A 12,201-nucleotide genomic window follows, 5' to 3' on the forward strand; every position below is an offset into this window, starting at 1 on the left:
TGTTTTACTCCTTGAGTAACTTGCCCTGTGGTTTTCTGTGTCTCAGTGGCCTTGGGTATAAAATAAGGGCAAAAATAGCATCTGCTTTTCTTCCAAATTTCTGGGGAGAGAATGCTATGCAAGCAGATGATATTAGGATACAAACAGCATGTTCCAATGGGGCGAGGGGCTTCTGTCAGTCCATGGGTTCAGGATTTGGGATCCAAGCACACGTATCGATCGATTCTTCTAAATACATAGGATTGCTGTCAGGTTTTTCCTTTAGTGACTACATTGTAAAGATTTTCCGGCTAGAGAAGTCAGTTTTCCTCCTGGAAAACTCAAGGCTGAAAGTCCATTGAAAAGTTAAGAAAATTCATCATCTTAATAGTTCTGGGGAAGGAGTGAGTGGCACACAGCAGAATCCTCCAGGGAGTTCCTTGAGTTTTACAAAATTGAAACAAAACAAAACAAATCAAATCCCTGTTTAACAGACACCTTAATGTATAAGTAAAATAGAAAGTGGCACAGATAATATTTGTTACTGCTTTTAAGCATCCTTCCCTCATGGCTCAGATGGTACAGAATCTGCCTGCAATGCAGGAGACCTGGATTCAATCCCTGGGTTGGGAAGATCCCCTGGAGAAGAGAACAGCTACCCACTCCAGTACTCTTGCCTGGAAAATCCCATGGATAGAGGAGCCTGGTGGGCTACAGTCCACGGGGTCGCAGAGAGTTGGACATGGCTGAGCGACTAACACACACTACAAGGACTGACTACACATTAACTTGTCATCCATTAAATGCAAACCCCTCCATGTAGAAACATTTAACTAGAATATTTAAAAGATTCCCACCCACCCCCACCCCAGGGCCTTTCTGTATCACAGGTTACCTTCACTCACTGAACTTCTGTAACCATCCACCTTCACGTTTCAGGAAGTTAATGGGGCAGAATTTTCCATTTGAGAGGCACATGTTTCTCCCAGAAATTGCATCTTGGATAGTCTGTTATTCTGAATAACTGATTGTTTTTAAGTCTCTGAACTTGTGGAAAGTTCTGTTGTACAGCCAGAGGTCAGTCCTAATGAGTGGGTAGTGTCCCTTGGGTGATGTATGCGTAGTTTGGGTGACAAGTTCATGTCCTCCATCATAGTTCAAGCAGGCACAAGTCAACTCTGACTTCCTAAACCTCAGTGAGCACTGAGCTGGCTTCACAGTTATTTTAGCTGCCCTGCACCCACAGGGGACCCCGGCAAATGGCCTACCTTCATGTCCTCTGTCTACGGAATATAACAGCTCCTTCACCGGCTCAGTAGAGATGCACTGAACGCCTGCTGACGCCAGGCTCTGTTTTCTAAGATGGTAAGATGGATGGAGAGCTTACTTTCTAGGAGAGGTAGGCAGATATTAAACACATGATAAATGAAGGAAAAAATACATTCAGATAGAGATACCTGCTGTGATACAAATAAAGTGAAGCGACGGGGGATGGAGACTGAACAGAGCAGCAAGGGGACAGGGCGACGTTAGTTAAATTGGTCAGTCTCCAAGAGGGGGACAGTGGAGTTGAGAATAGAAGGTCTCAGGTATTTCTGATTTAGTTCTTGAGTCTTTTACTGTTTTTGCTTCTTTGCTTGGCTCTTTGGGATAAATGCTTTCTTAGGAACATCTTTTTGGTTTTTGATCTCTGCCCTTCTCTTGTTTTCTGGCTTCATGTGTCTCAGCTATGGCCTTTCCACACACTCTTGCAATGTCCTACATGCCTAGAGATGTAGGTTAGCTACTGTATTCATTGGCTAGGGATTCTGTGACAAAGAAACAGAGTAGGAACTTAAATGAGGTTCGTTTATTGCTTCACAGTCCTAAAGGCTGGAAGTCTGAACAGATGTTGGCTGGGTTCACTTCTTCAAAGGGCTCTGAGGGAAAATCTGTCCCATGCCTCTCTCCTAGCTTTGGGCACACTGTTGGCCATCTTCGGTGCCCCAGGGTTGTAAATGCATCACCCAGATCTTTGCCTTCATCTTCCCTTGGTGTTCTGCTTGTTTGTGTCTCTGTGTCCAAATGTCTCCTTTTTATAAGGATTGTCTGTGCTCATACTCAGTTGTGCCCTACTCTTTGCAACCCTTTGGACTGTAGCCCACCAGGCTCCTCTGTCCATGAGATTCTCCAGGCAAGGACACTGGAGTGGGTTGGCACTGCCTCATGCAGGGGACCTTCCTGACCCAGGGATTGAACCTGTGTCTCCTGCATTACAGATGGATTCTTTACCCACTGAGCCATCAGGGAAGCCCCTTTATAAGGACACTAGTCACATTAAATTAGGGCTCACCCTCATGACTTCATGTAAAAATCCTGTTTCCAAACAAGGTCACCTTCTGAGGCACTGGGACTAGGACTTCAGTGCGTCTATTTGGAGAGACATAATTCCATTTATAACTACTTTCCTGGGTAGCAACAAAATGAAATATTTTGCTCCACAGGAATTCACTACTCCACACATTTTATTTTCTTGATTTAAGCACAGAAATTCTTGGGTTTTGGTAAATTAACTTTGAAAGGATGAATGATTTGTAACTGTTACAGCATTCAAAGGAGGATGGAACATGAATGTGTAATGGGACACAGACTTTGGTTTGCTTTTACATTAGAAACAAAAGCTAGTTCAGATTATATTTTAAGACCACGTGAAGCATATGACACAATTTGTTTATCTTACTTAAGCAGCCTTTTGTTCCTGCCACTTCTCTTTCCCTGGAACCTTCCTTAAAAACAAATTAGCTGAGAAAGCTAAGTCAGGGCTGTGGCGAATTTTCCAAAAGCTTGGGGGCCAACAGTTCTTGAAACACTGATCTGGCTTCTAGAAAATAAGGACAATTCTCCAGTGTCACCTCAAATTACCAGCATTTTTATTCTTTGGAACAAATTTTGAATATTTAGAGGCCATGGAGGAGTACAAAAACGGTCTTAATGTTAAAATCTACATAGTAACTTTAAATTCATGGTGCAGAAAGATAAACCAGTTGAAAAGAAAAAAAGCCCATTTTTAACTAGTTAAAATAGAGGAATGAAAACAAGACAGATTCAGAGAGAGAGAGAGAAGGCTAAATACTAGTGCTTATAAAATGGTCTTGAAATGAATGTGAAGCGGCTGTACAGTGCATCATGGTAGTGAGTAGGTAAGAGATTCGTTCTGAAAAGTGTTTTGATCTCAGATAACTTTGCTCACAGCCAGTGAATCAGTGAAATCAAAGAATCTTCACTCTGTGGGGAAATTCAAGAATTCAGACCGCAACAGAACTAATTGATAAACGAGCCCCAAAAGCCAGAGAGTCGACTCAGCTGCATTAATTTAGCGAATGGTTATCTTGACGCCATGCTCCCTCCCTTCCTCTCGTTCTTATAATTATGCTCTAAATAAGCACAGGAGAGGAAGAAATAAAGCACTATTAACACCAGATAATGGTCCTTGAAGGCAGAATTTCATAAACCATTATGTTATACAGCTTGCTAACTTATTATCTCTCCAAATCACAGAGGGCTGGCTTTCTCTCCTAGCCTTTTCCCTCAAGTAAGCCTCCTTGGCCGTGGAAGGCAGCATAGTCACAACATGTTGAAATCCCTGAACACTCGTAGTAACTGTAACTGTTCTGACTCTTCTGCCTCAGGAAGACAAAGAGCTAATTTGTTCCTTAAAAAAAAAAATTTAATTATGAAGCCTTTCAAGGAGACCCCATAATTGAACTTAGCCAACAGATCATTTGCAACGAGGATGTGGCAGAAAGCAAAAGGTAATATTCGTCATGACTTGGCAGTTGAAATAACTTCCCTCTCAAATCTGGAAGAAATTATTTGAACCTTTCTTTCTTCAGTTCAATATACCTTGAAATTTATTGCAAAGGGTCCTTATAAATCCCTACATTGAGAAGAATGGGGCCAGCTTGAAAGAGGAGTGCTTGGGATGAGGGTGCCTTTGTGTGGGCTTAGGGCTCTTGCTATTCTGAAAGCTACACTCTATTTCACTGCAGAGAAAGTACACTTCAAATTAGAAGGGAAGATTATAGCTTTCTTCAAATCAATGTGTTGCCCTAGTTCTAGAATTCAGGAAAATTTTAAACATTGCTACAATCCTCTCAGGGAAAAATGAAAATGAGGATATCTCATTATTTTAAATAAATGCTTGGCTTTTCTTTGCAGTGATGGATATTCTGTCTCGACTGCCTCATATGAGACACATTTTTAAAGACGGGCAGAGCGATCACTTATTTAATCACAGGAGCCTGGGAGGCCGGTAATGCTGTTGGGCCTCAGATAGGGCATCTCTACTGGGAGAGGAAACGCTGGGATGTTTTATTACAGATTTGGAAGAGCACACAAGGAAAGACATCCTGCTAATATCAACAGCAGCTGGGAGAATTTAAAAATGATGAGCTATGTGTTACCAAAAAGAGTTTCCACTTGGCCCATTATTTTTGGGGGGAAGCTGACAAAAATGGGTATTTTTAGAAGCTAGAAAGATGTTAGTGTATTGCCATCTAAAATTTACAAAGTCTAAAGAGTGATATTTCTTAGATAGCTCATGACAGAGAGACGATATTATTTTAGGTCATATTTCAAAGAAAGATATAAGTACCATAGCCACTGATAATATGTGGATGAGAATTTGCAATTTTTATTTTCCTTTTCCCCTTTTCTAAACTGAATGCCCCTTTATACCATATCACTTAATTGGAATACATAATAGCCCCAAATATTTCATGTAGATGCCATCAACGGAGATTATTCTCCAGGCAGTCAGTCTTATGGTGCTAGAGGTGCTGGATTCAACTCCCAGGTTTTAGTCATTGGTTCTGAACTCAGTGCATCTCTCTAACATGTTTCCTCATCTGTTCAGTGAGAATGATAATATCTGGATATTCTTTTCAGGGTCAGTGTAAGGATCAAATTTCAAAAATTATTTGAAAATAATTTGTAAGCTGAAGACTGCTACATGAATTAAAAGTATCATCACACTGTTAATATAAACACGATAAAGACAAATCCTAAGAGGACTGCCTATAAAAGGTTTCCTGAGCAATGATAGGTCAATGGATCTTGAGTATGCAGTGCAAAACCAATTTTCTTACTTGGCTGTTGCTACCAAAAGCTTGGTATTTCCAGATGATTCTTTTCATAAAAAGTTTCAATGTCATTTTATAACACCTATATTAAAAAGGTCTTGCACTTTTGAAAAAGAAAGAGGGGGAAAGGAAGTTTGCAAGTTGAAGGGAATGTCATTATGGGTATTACCATTGGCACTAATGTGAGATAGAATTAAATGTTCTCAAATAGGACTTGAGAATATGAAAAATCTACCAGATTTAACTAGCCCTTTGAGTAGCATTTACATAGCCGTAGTTAATATTCTGTGTACACTAAGATAGGCTGAAATGACTATGCCGTGATTCTTTTCTAGATGCTTAAGACAAAGTCAATACAAAATTCATGATTTTCTTCTTTATTGAGTTGTCAAGGTTTTTACTAGAACCTAATGGAAAGATGAAGAAGGTCTATACAGTCAAAACAAGACCGGGAGCTGACTGTGGCTTATAGATCATGAGCTCCTTATTGCAAAACTCAGTCTTAAAGAGAGTAGGGAAAAACCACTAAGCCATTCAGGTATGACCTAGATCAAATCCCTTATGATTATACAGTGGAGGTGATGAATAGATTCAAGGGATCAGAACCGGTAGAGAGCGCCTAAAGAATTATGGACAGAGGTTTGTAACACTGTACAGGAGGCGGTGACCAAAATCATCTCCAAGAAAAAGAAGAATAAGAAGGCAAAGTGGTTGTCTGGGAAGGCTTTACAAATAGCTGAGAAAAGCAGAGAAGTGAAAGGCAGCGGAGAAGGGGAAAGATATACCCAACTAAATGTGGAGATACAGAGAATAGCAAGGAGAGAAAAGACCTTCTTAAATGAACAATGCAAACAAATAGAGAAAAATAACAGAATGGAAAGACTAGACATCTCCTCAGAACTGCAGATATCAAGGGAATAATTCAGGCAAGGATGGGCACAGTAAAGGACAGAAATGGTATGGACCTAACTGAAGCAGAAAAGATTAAAAAGAGGTGGCAAGAATACACAAAAGAATACACGAAAAAGATCTTCACGATCCAGATAATCACGATGGTGTGGCTACTCACCTACAGCCAGACATCCTGGAGTGTGAAGTCAAATGGGCCTTAGGAAGCATTACAATGAACAAAGCTAGTAGAGGTGATAGAATTCCAGCTGAGCTGTTTAAAATTCTTAAAGATGATGCTGTGAAAGTGCTGCACTCAGTATGTCAGCAAATTTGGAAAACTCAGCAGTGGCCACAGAACTGGAAAAGGTCAGTTTTCATTCTAATTCCAAAAAAGTTTAATGCCAAAGAACGTTTCAACTACTGCATGACTATACTCATTTCACATGCTAGCAAGGTAATCTCAAAATCCTTCAAATTGGGCTTCAGCAGTACGTGAACTGAGAACTTCCAGATGTACAAGCTGGGTTTAGAAGAGGCAGAGAAAATGGAGATCAAATTGCCAGTATCCGTTGGATCATGGAGAAAGCAAGGTAGAAAAATATTGAGCTCTGCTTCATTGATTGCGTGAAAGCCTCTGTGTGGATCACAACAAATTGTGGACAGTTCTTAAAGAGATGAGTGTACAAGACCATCTTGTCTGTCTCCTGAGAGACCCCTATGCAGGTCAAGAAACAACAGTTAGAACCAGACATGGAACAATGGACTGGTTCCAAATTGGGAAAGGAGTACGTCAAGGCTATATACTGTCACCCTGCTTATTTAACTTCTATGCAGAATGCCAGGCTAGATGAGCCAGCCACAAACTGAAAATATCAACAACCTCAGATATGGGCTTCCCTGGTGTCTCAGATGGTAAGGAATCTGCCTGCAATGCAGGAGACCCAGTTTTGATCCCAGTGTCAGGTCGAGAAGATCCCCTGGAGAAGGGAATGGCAACCCACTCCAGTAGTCTTGCCTGGAGAATTCCATGGAGAGAGGAGCCTGGCAGGCTACAGTCCATGGGGTCACAAAGAGTCAGACACCACTGAACTACAAACAGTTTCTTTCACTTTCAGATATGTAGATGCTATCACTCTAATAGCAGAAAGTGAAGAGGAACTAAAGAAGAACTAACTTTTTACCTTTTGATAAAGGTGAAAAAGGAGAGTGACAAAGTGTTTAAAACTCAGCACTGAAAAAACAAGATCATGGCTTGCAGTCCCATTACTTCACGGCAAATACAAGGAGGAAAAGTAGAAGCAGTGACAGATTTTCTTTTCTTGGGCTCCAAAATCACTGCAAATGATGACTGCAGCCATGAAATTAACAGATGCGTGCTCCTTGGAAGGAAAGCTGTGACATACCTTGACAGCATATTAAGAAGTAGAGACATCACTTTGCCAACAAAGGTTCGTTCGGTCAAAGCTATGGTTTTTCCAGTAGTCATGTGAGAACTGGATCATAAAGAAGGCTGAGTGCTGAAGAATTAATTGATGCTTTTGAACCGTGGTATTGGAGAAGACTCTTCAGAGTCCCTTGGACTGCAGAGAGATCAAACCAGTCAATCCTAAAGGAAATCAACCCTGAATATTCATTGGAAGGGCTGATGCTGAAGCTGAAGCTCCAATATTTTGACCATCTGATGTGAACAGCCAACTCATTGGAAAAGACTTTGATGCTAGGAGAGATTGAAGGTAAAAGGAGAAAGGGGTAGCAGAGGATGAAATGGTTGGATAGCATCACCAACTCAATGGACATTAATTTGAGCACACTCCAGGAGATAGTGGAGGACAGAGGAGACTAGCATGCTACAGTACACAAGTTTGCAAAGAGTTGGACACAACATAGCAACTGAACAACTACATTGGAAATGTACTATTACCCAGTAACTCATCACTGTGACACAACTAAGACACAACCAGTTTTCACCATCAGAATCAGCTTTATGAAGTGTTCCATTATCACCCAAAGGACAATGGGTGACAATGATGCTTTATTTTGGCAGAGTAGCTTTCTAACTATGTGCTTCGGTCCCTGGGTTGGGAAGATACCCTGGAGAAGGGAACAGCTACCCGCTCCAGTATTCTGGCCTGGAGAATTCCATGGACTGTGTAGTCCATAGGGTTCCAGAGTGTCGGACACGACTGACTTTCACTTCTGCTTCTGAAATCCTGCTTTGTGTACAATATTCTTATTGCTTAATTTAGTTTTGTCTGCATTGGGTCTTCGATGCTGTGAGCTTACTTTCTCAGCCCCGGCAAGTGGGAGTTGCTTGTCTAGTTGCTTCTCATTACAGTGGTTTCCCTTGTGGAGCATGGGCTCCAGAGTGTGTGGGCTCAGGCTGTGGTGCAGAGGCCTTGTCGCTCTGCAGCATGTGGGATCTTCCTGGGACAGGATCAAACCTGTGTCCCCTGCACTGACAGGCAGGCTCCCAACTGCTGGACTACCAGGGGAGCCCTGTAATATTCTTAACTTAGTACCGACTGGCCAATCAGATGGAAATGCTGATGTTTCTTTCATTCTCCTTCTCAGTCAACTGCATTGGTCCTTCACAGTCCTTGCCTCTGCCAATCCTCGCTTCCCACAATTCTTTCATCAAACCCTTGCTCAGCTTCATCCTCACCAGACACTCTTCTATGCCTGGGATTTCCATTTCTACACATTTTCTTCTGTTTACAAGTTCCTTTTCGCTGAAGATTCTTATTTCCCCAGTGGTTACACACCCAGCCTAACAATTTTCATTGTACTGCCATGTTGAACTCTTCACCACAATCAGCCTTACCTATATAGCTCTGGAATCTGTTTGACTCCTCTAGTTTGGATTCCATAGGCAGGGTTTAGAATATTAATCTTTCCCATGGGCTTTTGGTTCAGTTCTCACTTGAGAATCATTTCTCTTTTCTCTCTCTCTACTGCATAAATCTCCCGCTGTTGCCTGTCATCTTTCTTCTGACTCCTGTGTCTTTAAATATTGTGGGGTAAGGTCTCATTATCAAAGAGACTGGGACAGTTTGTCTCTTGGACAAAGCACAGGATTGACAGTCGACAAGAAAAGATTCTAACTGTAGCTCTGCCATGAAATCTCTTTGGAAACCTACCCCCATCCCCTGGACAACTCTCTCTTAGTTTAAAAACTGCATTATCCTGGGTGGTCCAGTAGCTAAGACTTTGAGCTCCTAATGCCAGGGACCTGGGTTTGATCCCTGGTTGGGGAACTAGATCCCACATGTTGTAACACAGAAGGTCCTGTATGTCATGGGTAGCCAAATTAAAAAAAAAAAATTGTGTTTAAAAAACTTTGCACTAATCCTAAGTGATCGGAAATTCTGCCACTAGTGCATGTTTTCTCAGCCCATTTGGTGAAGGTCTCTTCCAGATTTGGTGTTTTCAGCCTCCCCATTCCCACTGGCTCCTCTTTTGTTTTCAGAAGTCTTATCTGCCTTTGCTTAAAAAAATGACAAGAGTGACAGCAAAACCTTCTCCGACATCACATTAAATTAGCAGTATATCTTCCTCCTTCATTTCCTATCCAGAGCCCCTAAATGAGTGCTCTTGCCTGTTTCCCTCGATTTCCTCATCTACTTAGCTCTTGCAGTTTATCAGCATGCCCTGTGCCGCCCTCCCTGCTCTCACCTGCTTTTGGCACTCTTGGTCCCTCTCTACTTTCAGCTTTTGTCTAGGCTTCCTTCTTATTCATTCCTGCCTTCTTGCTGCTCAGCTTTCTGGTGGTCCTCTGTGTTTTCTCCTCTGCACCCCTCCTCTGTCTGCTCTTTACACTCTGCAAACCAGCCCCTGGGCCTCCCTCCTCTCCTCAGCATGGGGAGCTCATTCTTTTGAGAAAAGGCTTCTGCTGTCAACCTTCCAAGAGTGCTCTCACCAGAAAGGTGAACCAACTTTATCTGTCTTCCCATTTTCAGACTGTTTTCTCTCTCAGACACCATATAAATGGCAATTTGTAGCAAAGCAGGGAGACATGTGCTTTCTATCTGCCTTTTGCTTCCCCCTACCACCAGTGAAAACAATTTATTTCAGAATGCAAGTGTCCGAGTCCAAGTTCTTAAACAGGGAAGTCTGCACCACAGACAAACTCAACAGGCTATGGTAGGTTTTGCTAATGACAACAAAAAGTGAAAAATGATTCTGTGCTTCCTGTCCACCTACATATATGAGAGGTTTTACTTTCCATTATATTTGAGATGTCAGGCTGTTTCTGAAACTGTTAAAACGTTGTAAAGTCCTATTCAAAGCGTGTTTTTACTTGGCCCATTAGAGATGACTTTTCATGAAATTCTGAGGCTATTTTTTGTTTAAGGACTGCACTTTATAGTCATTTTTTCAGTAAGTCATAGACAGATGGCACCGGTGACTTTCTAAGAGATTTCAAGCTATTTGCTTTCCTTTTCCTTTATTATATAATTTGAAAACCCATCAGACAGTTTGAAAGTTTTACAAAAGTAGGATTTAGGAAAGGTCTTTATGTATAATTGGAAACAGTCATTTGTGAGAGAAAATAGTCTTGGAAAAAAATTTCACTTGCCATTGAACATTATGTTTCTTCAGTCAAAACTAATACCATTTTCATGAGTGGGTAGATTCTCAGAGCACATCATTATTAAGATTTGTTAAATCAAAATTATCACTTGAAGTAACTATTTTAAAATAATATTTTAAACAGTAGTCATTGCTTAGTATTTTCTAGGACTTTATTAACTGCTTTACAAATAACTATTTGTTCATCTAGTTGACATATTTAGAAGACACACCATTGCTTCCCCACCTCTACTCACATCATGTTCTCTGCAGTTTACATGAAACCTTACTGACAATTTTCAGTAGCGAAGACTCCATGCTTCCAATGCAGGGAGCCTGGGTTCAATCGTAGGTCAGGAAACTAGGTTTCACTTTCTACAACAAAGCACTCACATGCTGCAACTAAAGATTCATGTGCCACAAGTAAGATCCGGTACACATAAATAAATGAATATTTTTTTAAAAAAAGAAAAGGGTATTTTTACTCCTATTTTATAGAAGAGGAGAAAGACCCAAGGAGATTAAGCTTGCTCTACCAGCATCTTATAGCTAGTGATTAAACCTGGATTTAAACACAAGTCTATTAAGCTGTCATGCAGGGGTCCATACAGTATATTCTACATTTTACTTTTTACATGGCAGTCAGATTTTAAAAGTTTGTTTTCATATTTTCTGTAATATAAAAATTATTCATGGACTAATGTGAGAAATAGGGAAAACTGATTCAGAGCTGCTACAAATCTTAACATGGCTTTAAGGGTCTTTCTGGCCCTGAGATTCTTAATTTTAGAATGTAGATGTGTAGTTATTATTTTTTTTTAATGAGAACTGGAGAAAGGATGAAGGACTCATCTCCATTTACAAGGCTACTCCCTTCACAATATTTAGATATCTAGAAAACTAAACCAATAATGACGCTTAGAGCTCATGCAATTCAATGTCAAAAGGAAATAGTTGCTCTTAAGGGATATTTTAATTAAGCTCTGAAGGCCAGATGAGCTACTTACTCATCTCTACCATAATGAAGCAGTCATTTTTATCTTGTGGAGAGTGTAAGATCTGGCATCTGAAGCTCTGTTACTTACTAGCTATATGACTATAATCAAGTCAAGTCTCCACTTATGGCAGATTTGGTAGATTAGCTAACTGATTTCCCATCCAATCTCCCTTTAGCTTTTCTTCCAGGAAACAGGACATCTGTAATAGAAGATGAAGTCCAGACTACATTTCTAGGTCCCTTTACAACTAGGATAAACGCATATGACTTAAATTCCACCAATCAGAAGCCTCTGGGCAAGACAAAGATGCAGGAGTGAGCAACATAAGATGGCAACTGCTTTCTAGTTAATTGGATTGACTGGAAAGCACATGGACTGACAAAGTTGTTTCTTCTGGATCGCTGTGATGGAGTTTCCTCCAAATGTGAACATGGTAGAAGTGGGCAGAGGCAGGGGCAGCCTTGACGCATCCCCTAAAAGAGCTCCAAATAACTGTCAGGCACTGCATGGGCTGTGCTGTGCATGGCCCTGCTGTCTGGCTGGTTAGGAACCAAACCTGAGTCTTGCCCTCCCGGAGATTCCACAAACTACCTAATACTCTTTGACGAGCTCCTTTCTCTTTAACCTGGTTAGAGTGGACTCTG

General features: G+C 41.0%; 1 protein-coding gene across 3 annotated transcripts in view; it reads right to left on the reverse strand.

The window, feature by feature from the left end:
* The window catches only part of B3GALT1 (beta-1,3-galactosyltransferase 1), a 410,729-nt gene that overhangs the window by 10,238 nt on the left and 388,290 nt on the right, over nucleotides 1-12,201 (reverse strand). Inside the window, exon 2 of one of the 3 annotated variants that reach the window (XM_069577327.1) lies at nucleotides 1,248-1,369. The exons of the other annotated variants lie outside the window; for them this stretch is intronic. The gene's annotated coding sequence lies outside the window, so the exon portion shown is untranslated. The remainder of the gene's footprint in view (nucleotides 1-1,247; nucleotides 1,370-12,201) is intronic. 3 annotated transcript variants of the gene reach the window in all.

Source organism: Ovis canadensis, chromosome 2 (assembly GCF_042477335.2).
Source record: "Ovis canadensis isolate MfBH-ARS-UI-01 breed Bighorn chromosome 2, ARS-UI_OviCan_v2, whole genome shotgun sequence".
NCBI lineage: Eukaryota > Metazoa > Chordata > Mammalia > Artiodactyla > Bovidae > Ovis > Ovis canadensis.